Source organism: Eumetopias jubatus, unplaced genomic scaffold (genome assembly GCF_037043125.1).
Source record: "Eumetopias jubatus isolate StellerSeaLion01/CBP00866 unplaced genomic scaffold, mEumJub1_p1.0 scaffold_2, whole genome shotgun sequence".
NCBI lineage: Eukaryota > Metazoa > Chordata > Mammalia > Carnivora > Otariidae > Eumetopias > Eumetopias jubatus.
Window position 1 is genome coordinate 30,894,144 of NW_028274808.1, and position 9,938 is coordinate 30,904,081.

The 9,938-nt window shown below is 41.0% G+C and overlaps 1 protein-coding gene across 1 annotated transcript in view; it reads right to left on the reverse strand.

Annotated features, from left to right (window-relative positions):
* Positions 1-7,326, reverse strand: part of POFUT3 (protein O-fucosyltransferase 3) — an 81,948-nt gene extending 74,622 nt beyond the window's left edge. Inside the window, exons 1-2 of the mRNA XM_088021395.1 lie at positions 7,219-7,326; positions 54-206 (exon numbers count right to left, since the gene is read on the reverse strand). The gene's annotated coding sequence lies outside the window, so the exon portion shown is untranslated. The remainder of the gene's footprint in view (positions 1-53; positions 207-7,218) is intronic.
* Between the last annotated feature and the right edge of the window lie 2,612 nt (positions 7,327-9,938).

The window sequence follows — 9,938 nt, forward strand, 5'->3', positions numbered from 1 at the left end:
TCATTTTCTTCTACTTAGGTTTCAAAGGGGTAGAAAAGTGGAATAGAAATTACCATGATTGGGGCACCTGGGTGGCTCGGTTGGTTAAGCTTCTGACTCTTGGTTTCGGCTCAGGTCACGATCTCAGGGTTGTGAGACCAAGCTCTGTGTTGGGCTCCACACCGAGCGCAGAGTGTACATCCCCCGTGCGTGTTCTCTCCCTCTCTCTAAAAAAAAAAAAATTCCCAAAATTATCCACCCACTCCTGTAAAATTTAAGGAGAAAATAAATAAAAGTTCAGGCTTGGTTTGAAAATAGATCATGATCAACTGACCCAAACTTTCTCTAAGGAAAACAACTTCCACCACAACATAAGGAATTCTGATTATTGATATATTTGTTCAGTCTTTTACGGCAAGTGTAACAAAGCAGTGGGTTGTGTGAACAATACGATTCTCTGGAAGTTCTGAAATAAGATTTCCATCTGTCTGAAATGTATGATCTTTTCAAAAAGTTTTAAAAATGAACTAGAGTTCTAGGGGCACCTGGGTGGCTCAGTTGGTTAAGCGACTGCCTTCGGCTCAGGTCATGATCCTGGAGTCCGGGGATCGAGTCCCACATCGGGCTCCCTGCTCAGCAGGGAGTCTACTTCTCCCTCTGACCCTCTTCCCTCTCATGCTCTCTATCTCTCATTCTCTCTCTCTCAAATAAATAAATAAAATCTTTAAAAAGAAAAAAAGAAAAGAAAAAAATGAACTAGAGTTCCAAAGAATGCCTTTTATTCCCAGGGCTCTGTGCAGTCAAAAGTCTCGGTCAAATGACCCTGTGGAGTTTCAGAACAGAGCAAGGATCAACATTCCTGAAGCTGCTTTATAGTACCCCAAACATCTGGCTCTAAGATCTGATTGTACATCTCCCAGATACCGCATTAAAGGTATAATTAGAAATATAAAAATGACGTAGAATTCTGGTTAAAAACATTAGCCTTAAAGGTGTACTCCCCTCCCATGCATCTTCCTTGATTTACTTTAAGTCCAGGGTAAGTCTTTCAGCAACAAAATGACTCTTGGTTTCAGAAATCACCAACTGTGTTTTTCCTCTTTTCCCCATGGAACTCCTGCAATCCACAGTAACTAAGAGAACAGCTCTAGAGTCAGCCCCCCAGGATTCAAATCTCAGCTCCCCAGCTGGTTTAACCTAGCCTCTCAATATCTCGATTTCCAAAATATAGATAATAAGGGTACCTAATCAGAAAGTTATTGAGAAGTATATGAGATGAGATTACTAAAACACTTACTCAGAGTGTGGTACATAACTGTCCAATAACTATTTGCTATCTTATTTTTAAATATTCATTATAATTTTTATTATACTTTTAAGTGTAAAATGAAGCTGAATTCATATAAAGTATGTTGCCGCCCCATCCACTGGAACTTCAAAAGGAGAAACACTCATTTTGCCAAAGTAAAGGAGATCACTAATATTTGTCAAGTGACCTATTGTAAGCGAGGCCCTTCCTAAGTGTTCAGCATGCATGAGATCATTCAATCCTCCCACAACTCTATGAAGGAAAAATTGCTGTCCTCATTTTTAAGGATGAGAAAACCCAATTTGAAAAAAGTAAATTAACTTACCCAACACTACAACTTCATAAGTACTACAACCAGAAACTAGTTAGACTCTGAGGTTCATGCATTCTTTTATATTTTTTAACACTAAGACTATAAAATTCCCACCCAATAATACTAACACAGATTATTTGCCTTCATCAGAGAAAAAAAAAACCTGTATAGAATCGCTCTCGGTCAGCTGGTATACCAGAGAAAAAAGTAACAAAAATCTGTAAGAACCTGAAAATTGTCTTCCCTTCTACTCAGTTGACGCTAGTAGCTATGAACTACCTAACATGTGGAGCTAGCACTTAGGGTTTCAATCCTGGCTCTGTCATTTACACATAATATAAATTTGGACAAGTTACTAAATCTTTCTAAGCTTCAGTTTCATCACAATAAAGAATAAACGTTCGCTGTCATTATTTCTTTCCCTTGCATTACAAGAAGATGATCCAATTTCTGTTTTATATGCAAAGGCTATTTATTTTAGCTAGAATTAATGTAACCCAGATTAGATAATGAATTATTACCACCTTAAGTGGGTATAAAACTCTATCATCTTCAGAAGATTTTCACATCTATCACTCCCCTCAATCTTACTGATAACCACTTTGTAAAGTAAGCAAGGTAGGTTTTATTCTCAGTTCCCACAAATAAGGAAACTGAGCCTCAGCGAGTTTAAGTGATTTGCCCAAGATCATAGTTTCTATAGGTTGAAGTGGGTCTAGAAATCAGGTCACCTGTCTTCAGGCTCATGGGAAAGGAAAGAGATGGAGAAAATAGTGACCATTTGTTAGGAGTCAAAGAGGGTCAGTAATAAAGGAAAACAAAAGATAGGATGAGAATGGGAAGATATAGTTCGGGGTATTTTTACAGCTACCACAATGCTGTCCTAGGGTCTGTCCTAGGTAGGGCCTTTTTAAGTCTTGACATGGCTGTATGAACTATGACAGAGGGATTTAAGGTTACAAATTCCCTTTCATCCAAAGAATTTCAATTTAGCTTATACCCACAAAGCCAGAGGTATAGTGAGGTCTCAGGGACTGAGCTGTGGTTAAATGCCCACCACTATTCTAAAGAACAGAGCCAGTTAGTGTAGATGGTACTACAATTTATAGCATGCAGCTATCAACCAGACCTTGGGGCACATCAATCTAATATGTGGTATCAATTACACCCAGGAGCTTGTCATCCAGTCACCAGTGCCCCCACTGGTGGGACAGATGAACTTGCTGAGAGCATGGCGAAAGTCAGTAAGCGCCATGCAATGGAGCTCCAGGAGGAAAGCTCCCTTCTGTTTCATCACTGCCCACAGGGTGAATCTCAGAGGCCACCAAGAGGGTGTCCCAGAACACTCCATTCCTGGATTGAAGCAATGTGTGCTTGTTCAGACAACCATGGTAGGTAACATCTGAAACGGACACTTGCTAACCAACCCTCTTGACCCTAGAGCTGAGCTTCTGAAATGCATTTTTTGGCTTGTGTGCACTGCCTGGGGCTGGCCATCTGCTGCCCAGAGCGGGGTCCGAAGCTGAGCGTGACTAGCTCACATTCCTGCAAGCACTAGTCCATCAAAACCAGCAATACCTTCACCCTAAAATAATTTCAAATTTCTCCACTTTGTTTTGAATTAAAATGGACGGAGGAGGGATCTTAGAGCAAATTAGCAGTCTGAGGATGCCAGCTTCAAATTTCAGCCTCACAGTGCCAGTCCAAAGTATAGGTTAAGGGTCTCAGAAATGGGACTTAGAAGATGATTTCTGCCCTGCATCTCTGAGTATAAAATGAGAAGGTAACCCTGGGAGACGCATGGGGTTTTCTGACCCTGACACTTTATGTGTGTGTCTCTCTCTCTCCCTTCCTGTCCCCATGGCAAGGAAAAAAGGTGAGGCAGAGGCTGGGAACTCTGGGAAGGCTCTTTTGATCGTCTCTCCTCTAGTCATTGGTGGGTCAACTGAGTTAATAAGCGACTGTCTAAACAGAGCTTAAGGTTAGACCAGGGAGAGTCTTTAAAAGGAATGTATCTAATTACCAAGCTTAAATTATACCCACTAAGGTGTAATTTCTCAAGTAGGTTTGACTCTCCGAAAGTATGTTTTCATTTTATAACCTATAAATCCTCACAATATCCCTTAAACAGGACTGTCCTAAGAAAAACAGATGATGGCAGGCTGGTGAGAAGATCTAAGGGCCTTTGGACGACTCTCCAGGAGCTTTTCAACCACTGCCTTCAACTACTTGTCCTCATCAACACTCTTCTTTCATTCCTATTTGGTTTCTCTAAAAGCCTGACAACTGGTGTTCCTACCAGTCTGACCCCTTGCACTCTCCACTTCGCTATAGAGTTGTTTCTGGGATGTAAACTGGATCTCTCTCCTCTGATTACGATCCATCAATGGTTTCCCACAGATTTCAAGATTAAGATCAAATGCATTAGCTCCGAAAACAAGACTCCCTCTACCCCGCCCTACTTCTCCAGCTTCTGCCACACATAGCCTTTGTTCCGACTATTCCTGGAGTGTAGCTTCCTGTTCTGTGCTCTAGACCCTACCTAACACATCCACACCTCCTTCACTAGCCCAGCCGTTCTCCTAGACTCTCCGGGCCGCCTGCTTTGGCCAGCCTTACCCCTCCCAATGCCAAGTTGGGAGATCTAGGTCCATATCATTGTGCTTGTTTCTATCACAGCAGTAGAAAGGATGCAGGAAGCTGGCAGATTTCAGGAAACTTTCTAAAGTTGCTTTATTGGATGCATATAAAACACTTGCCAAACATTAAAAAGTTGACATACTCTTTAATTTGCACTTCCTTAGTGCCTGTGCCTGTTCTTGCGCACATGGCGAACATGCCATGGTGGTTCATTTCCACTTTCATCCAATTTTCTTTATTGACATTTATTGGTGTTCATTTTCCTCACTCTTTTTAAAAAGACTTCATATTTTGCTAAGCATTTATTTTTACTAGAGTGCTTAGGGTTGCAGATTTCTATCTGGGAAGGTGATCCTCTTCCACCAAGCACACATTTCAGGTAAGACAGATAAATAAAGAGAGATGAAGGGATACTGGCAGTCACGTGAGGCCAGGCTGGTGGTTAATGGTGGGGAGCAGGGGGAGGATTTGCAGCCTGAGACCTTCACATCTCTATTGTAGAACTGAAGGTGATGTCATTCTTAACACTTAAATTCTGGACATGCAGAAGCATTCAAATTATGTAGTATTAATATAACTTCATTTAGTGGTGCTACTTAATGAAGAAACTAACTTAAAACATTTCCAGACCAAAAAAGCAAAAAACAGAAAAGATTGATATGAAGCCTCAAATAGAAGTGTTCAAAGGGAATAGGTTTTTTTAAGTAAAGGTGAGGGCACAAAATTGTGAAGATTCTGTATTACACCAAGAACTTGGCTTCCAAAGAGCAAGACTTTCTCAATCTTTCTCCTTGGAAGGTCTTCTTAGTAACTGTTCTTTCCCCAAGAAGAGTTTATTGGTTACGATGTAACAATCTTCCTACCCGGAAAAAGATGTGAATTGAAATCCCTCATCTGCTTTGGTCATTTATGTAATCATGAGTGAGGCACTGGTTAAATAACACCAACACAGTGTGGCTAACACTTCACATGCCCAAAGACAAAGGGCTGGACCAGGGGATCTCCTGGGGTTTCATCCCAAAATGAAGCTCTCCGATCCCACAAATAGTGTCCAGGAGCAAAAACTCTCCACGGAAGAAAGACCAATCAAGTAAAGAGATAGTCATTAAGACAGTCTGAGTCATCATAAACCAAGAGTCCTGTAAATATAAAGAAATATTTCTATATAACAAGTTTAGGGTTACTTTATCTTCATTCTCCTTTTTAGTAATTCAGCATTAACTTTTGAAAACTCAAAATTTTATTCTCAAAGAAATAAATACCTTAAAAACACTGTAAATATCCTTTTTAGTAATTCAGCATTAACTTTTGAAAACTCAAAATTTTATTCTCAAAGAAATAAATACCTTAAAAACACTGTAAATAAAGACAGACATATATATTTTTTAATGTTTAACAACCCATGTTCAGAAACACTATAATGTTTATCGGGAAATGCTGGTAATTGAATTAGGTATTGCATTCCCACCGAAATCAACACTTTATATTCCACATTTAGAAAGCATTTAAACATGGGTTGGAAATGTCGCATCTGAGCAATACTTACACATCTGTGAATAACATTATTGTTTGTCCAAACTATGCTCTTGTTCTTTATTTTCAAAATTTAACCCTAGTTTTAATTTTTTTAATGTACTGTTTGTAGGATAAACAGTTCTTTTAAGTGAAGAATAAAAGATGAGCCATAATAACAGTGACAGTTAATGCTGTGTATTTAATTCACTGTTACACACTGCCATCTAGCAGGAAGCCCGCAAAGGAAGTTACTACAGCAGTATCAAAGATGGAGCTGACCTTAATGAACCTCTGACGCTAGGACAGTGCTTGTGGCTTGCAGACAGCAGGAGAAAGTTGTGAAATTGAGGTGAGGGTGCTTCTTGATTGGTGGGTCTGCCACTTTAGTGTGCAAATACCTGGGTTGCTTATTCGACGCGGATAGCTGGGACCCACCTGAAAGCCCCCTCCCTTTGAGAGACCGCAGGGTGGACCAAAAACGATGCCCTAGTTGTAGTGTGACATCGCGAGCAAGCCCAAGATTGGTCACGAGCTTCTGGGTTGTCTCATGTGGAGGGAAGGAAGGGCATACAAGGAGAATGAGGTCCTGAAGACCAACTTGCCATACACCCAGCCAGAGCGCAAGCACTCCGCAAATGAAATGAACCAGCCAAGTCACCGCACGCATTTTAGGGAGATGTGGCAGCGAGTAGGAGAGCAGTCTGTTGGGAGCTGTGATGTTAAGGAAAACAGTCCTTTTGCGTGACATTTGCTACATATTCAAGAATCATTAAAAGATGCCCAGAAAATGAAAATCACATCGATGTTATTTCTACATCTTACACAAAATGAGGGCGCTAATCGGGTGAAAAATACCAAGAAATGTATTGCATATGGATAATGAAAGCCTGCCAGTCTTGGGGCTCCCTCCAGGGCATTTTCTCCATGAAATACGCAATGCCCGCTATAGCTGGGCAGTCAGAATCCCTACCACTTCTGCACACAATTCCAGCAACAAGTGATTCTCAGAGAAGATGTGGGGAAGAAGGATGCAATTCTCAACACAACGTGGCGGAGTGAGCCTCTGGAACTGGAGGGGCTGGGAAGATCGTGGCAAAGGGGAGGGACGTGAAATCCCCCCAGTTGCCTTCCCCCGGCTCCTGCGGGGGCTCCGGCGCGTCACCGGCCTCCCACCTGTGCTTTTCCGGCCCCTGATAGTTTTACGTTTCAGGCGGTGTCTCTGGAAAGCGCTGCCCAAGTTTCCCAAAACAGACTTGGCTTCTTTTTCCGCGCACTACTCCGTCTTTCTCTGACACACACTCCCTTCTGGGCACAAAGAGGAGGTGTCCTGCGGCTGCGAATCCAGCGGGCGGCTTCCCCGCTTCCGTGCGCACCAGGAAGTCTCCTTTGATTTGTGGGCAGCAAGACCCTGTCCCCTCCAAGTATCACTCCAGCCTGAAAAGACCCAGTGCCTGCCACTCACCTTGTCTTGGGGTAGGAGGCTCGCTCCGCGGCCGAGAGCCCCGCGGTTTTCCACTTTCAGTTTGCGCCCTGCCCGAGCTGGGGCGAAGACTCGGAAAGGAGGTTTGGGAAAGGGGGGATAACTCTCCGCGCGCCCAGGCCCAGCGATCCTTGATCCAGGTTTTCGCCGGTGCCGGGCTTAGAATCCAGTCCACAGGGGTTACCGGGAGCATCTGCTCCTCCCCTCACACGCGAGCCTACACAGTTCTTGAAAGTTCCTGGGAAGCTCCTGAAATTCTCTTAAGTAAGTCGTGGAACACTTTCTGCATCTCAAACTCTGCTAGGACTGAAGCAAATTCAGTCACCTATTCAGGAAAACTGAGAACATGGTAAGCAGAGCAGAGACCTGGGTACTTTTCATCAGGTACCGTGTTTGGTAGACTGAGCAGGATGATCATTTGCCAGTAAAATGAAACTTCAGGCTACTGAATTCCAAATTCGGAGAACCCAAGTAGAATTATTTAGCTCTAGCCTGCAGGAAGGTGATAACACGTAGGGAGGTAATTCAAGACCTTGGTAGGGCCAGAGCTAGGTTGAGGCAAGTGAGGCATCCAAGGCTCAAAATATGAGGAGACACTGACTGAGCCATGTAAATGCTGGGCACACTTGCAGGAACCTGAGTCATCGCTGCCCTAGGCCTGCCTCACTGTAGTCCTGGCCCCGAGAGAGTTCCAGTGCCAAGCACCTCAATTAACTTCTCTGTAAAAACCAGTTGATGATAATAATGGTATCAACTTCAAGGAACACCAAACACAAAGGAAAATATTGATAAATTGGATATCATTGAAAGTAAATCCTGTTCGTCAAAGACACTATTGCTGGAAGGGAAAACAATCCAGAGTAGAAAATATTTGCAATAGATTTATTTAAGAAAGAATTCATATCCAGAATATAGCCAAGAATGCCTACAATGTGATAAGAAAGAATTGAAAAAGCATCCTAATAAAAATCTCCTCTGGGAAGGAAGGGACCAAAGACTTACACAGTACTTAATCAAAGAAGAATCTGGCCAGTAAGTAGGTGAAAAGATGCTTAACTTCTTCAGTCATCAGAGAAATGCAGATTAACACAACAGTTATATACTACTACACATCCACCCACCCCAAAATTCATGTGGAACCACAAAAGACCTGGAGTAGCCAAAGCAATCTTGAGAAGAACAAAACTGGAGGTATCACAATCCCAGATTTCAAGATATAAGGCCTATATTAATCAAATCAGTATGGTACTAGCATAAAAATAGCCACAGAGGTCAATGGAACAGGATAGAGAGCCCAGAAATAAGCCCCACTCCTATATGGTCAATTAATTTATGACAAATGAGGCAAGAATATAACATGGGGCAAAGACAGTTGTTTCAATAATAGTGTTGGGTAAACTGGACAGCTACATACAAAACAATGAAGCTGGACCGCTTTCTTACATCATACACAAAAATAAATTTGAAATGGAGTAAAGACCAAAATATGAGGTCCAAAACCATAAAACTCCTGAAAGAAAAGATAAGCAGCAATCTCTTGGACATTGCCCTTAGCAACATATTTATGGAGATGCCTCCCAAGGCAAGGGAAACAAAAGCAGAAAATAAAGGATTGGGACTATATCAAAATAAAAAGCTTTGCATAGCAAAGAAAACCATCAACAAAACAAAAAGGCAACCTAGTGAATGCAAAAGATATTTGCAAATGATATATCTAGTAAGGGGTTAATATCTAAAATATATGAAGAACTTATGCAACTCAACACCAAAAAACCAAACAATCCAATTAAAAAATGGGCAGAGGACCCAAATAGACAGTTTTCCAAAGAAGACATCCAAGATAGCCAATATGAAAAAAAATGTTGGAAACATGAAAAAGGTTCAACATCACTAATCACTGGGGAAATAAAAATCAAAACCACAATGAGATATCACCTCACACCAGTCAGAAAGGCCAGAATCAGACAAAAAATAACAAGTGTTGGTTAGGATCTGGAGGAAAATAGACCCCCTGTGCACTGCTGGTGGGAAGGCAAGCTGGTGGAGCCACTATGGAAAACAGTATGGAGGTTCGTCAAAAAATTAAAAAATAGAACTGCCATATGATCCAATAATTCCACTTCTTGGTATTTATCTGAAGAAAATGAGAAACTAACTAAATTATATATATATTTATAATATATATAATAAATATATATCTATATCTATATCTATATATATATACAGTTGACTCTTGAACAATGTGGGAGTTAGGGGCATGCCAACCCCATACATATTTGGTATATGTATTATATACTGTATTCTTACCATAAACTAAGCTAGAAAAAAAATGTTAAAAATCCCATGGGAAAGAAAATACATTTACAGTACTGCACTTTATTTATTGAAAAAAAATTCACATATAAGTGGATCCATACAATTCAAACCCATGTTTTTGAATGGTTAATGGTATGCACCCCCCGCATTCATTGCAGCATTTACAATACCCAAAGATATGGTAAGAACCTAAATGTCTATCAACTGATGAGTTGGGTAAGAAATGTAGTATATACACACAATGTATATATATACAAAATGTATATACATACATATATACATATATCACTTCCTCTACTTAAATAATTTGGGGAGTGTGGTGTGGTACACGTGGTATTATCTTTTGATTTCTTCCACATTATTATTTCTTAAGCTTCATCTTTTGA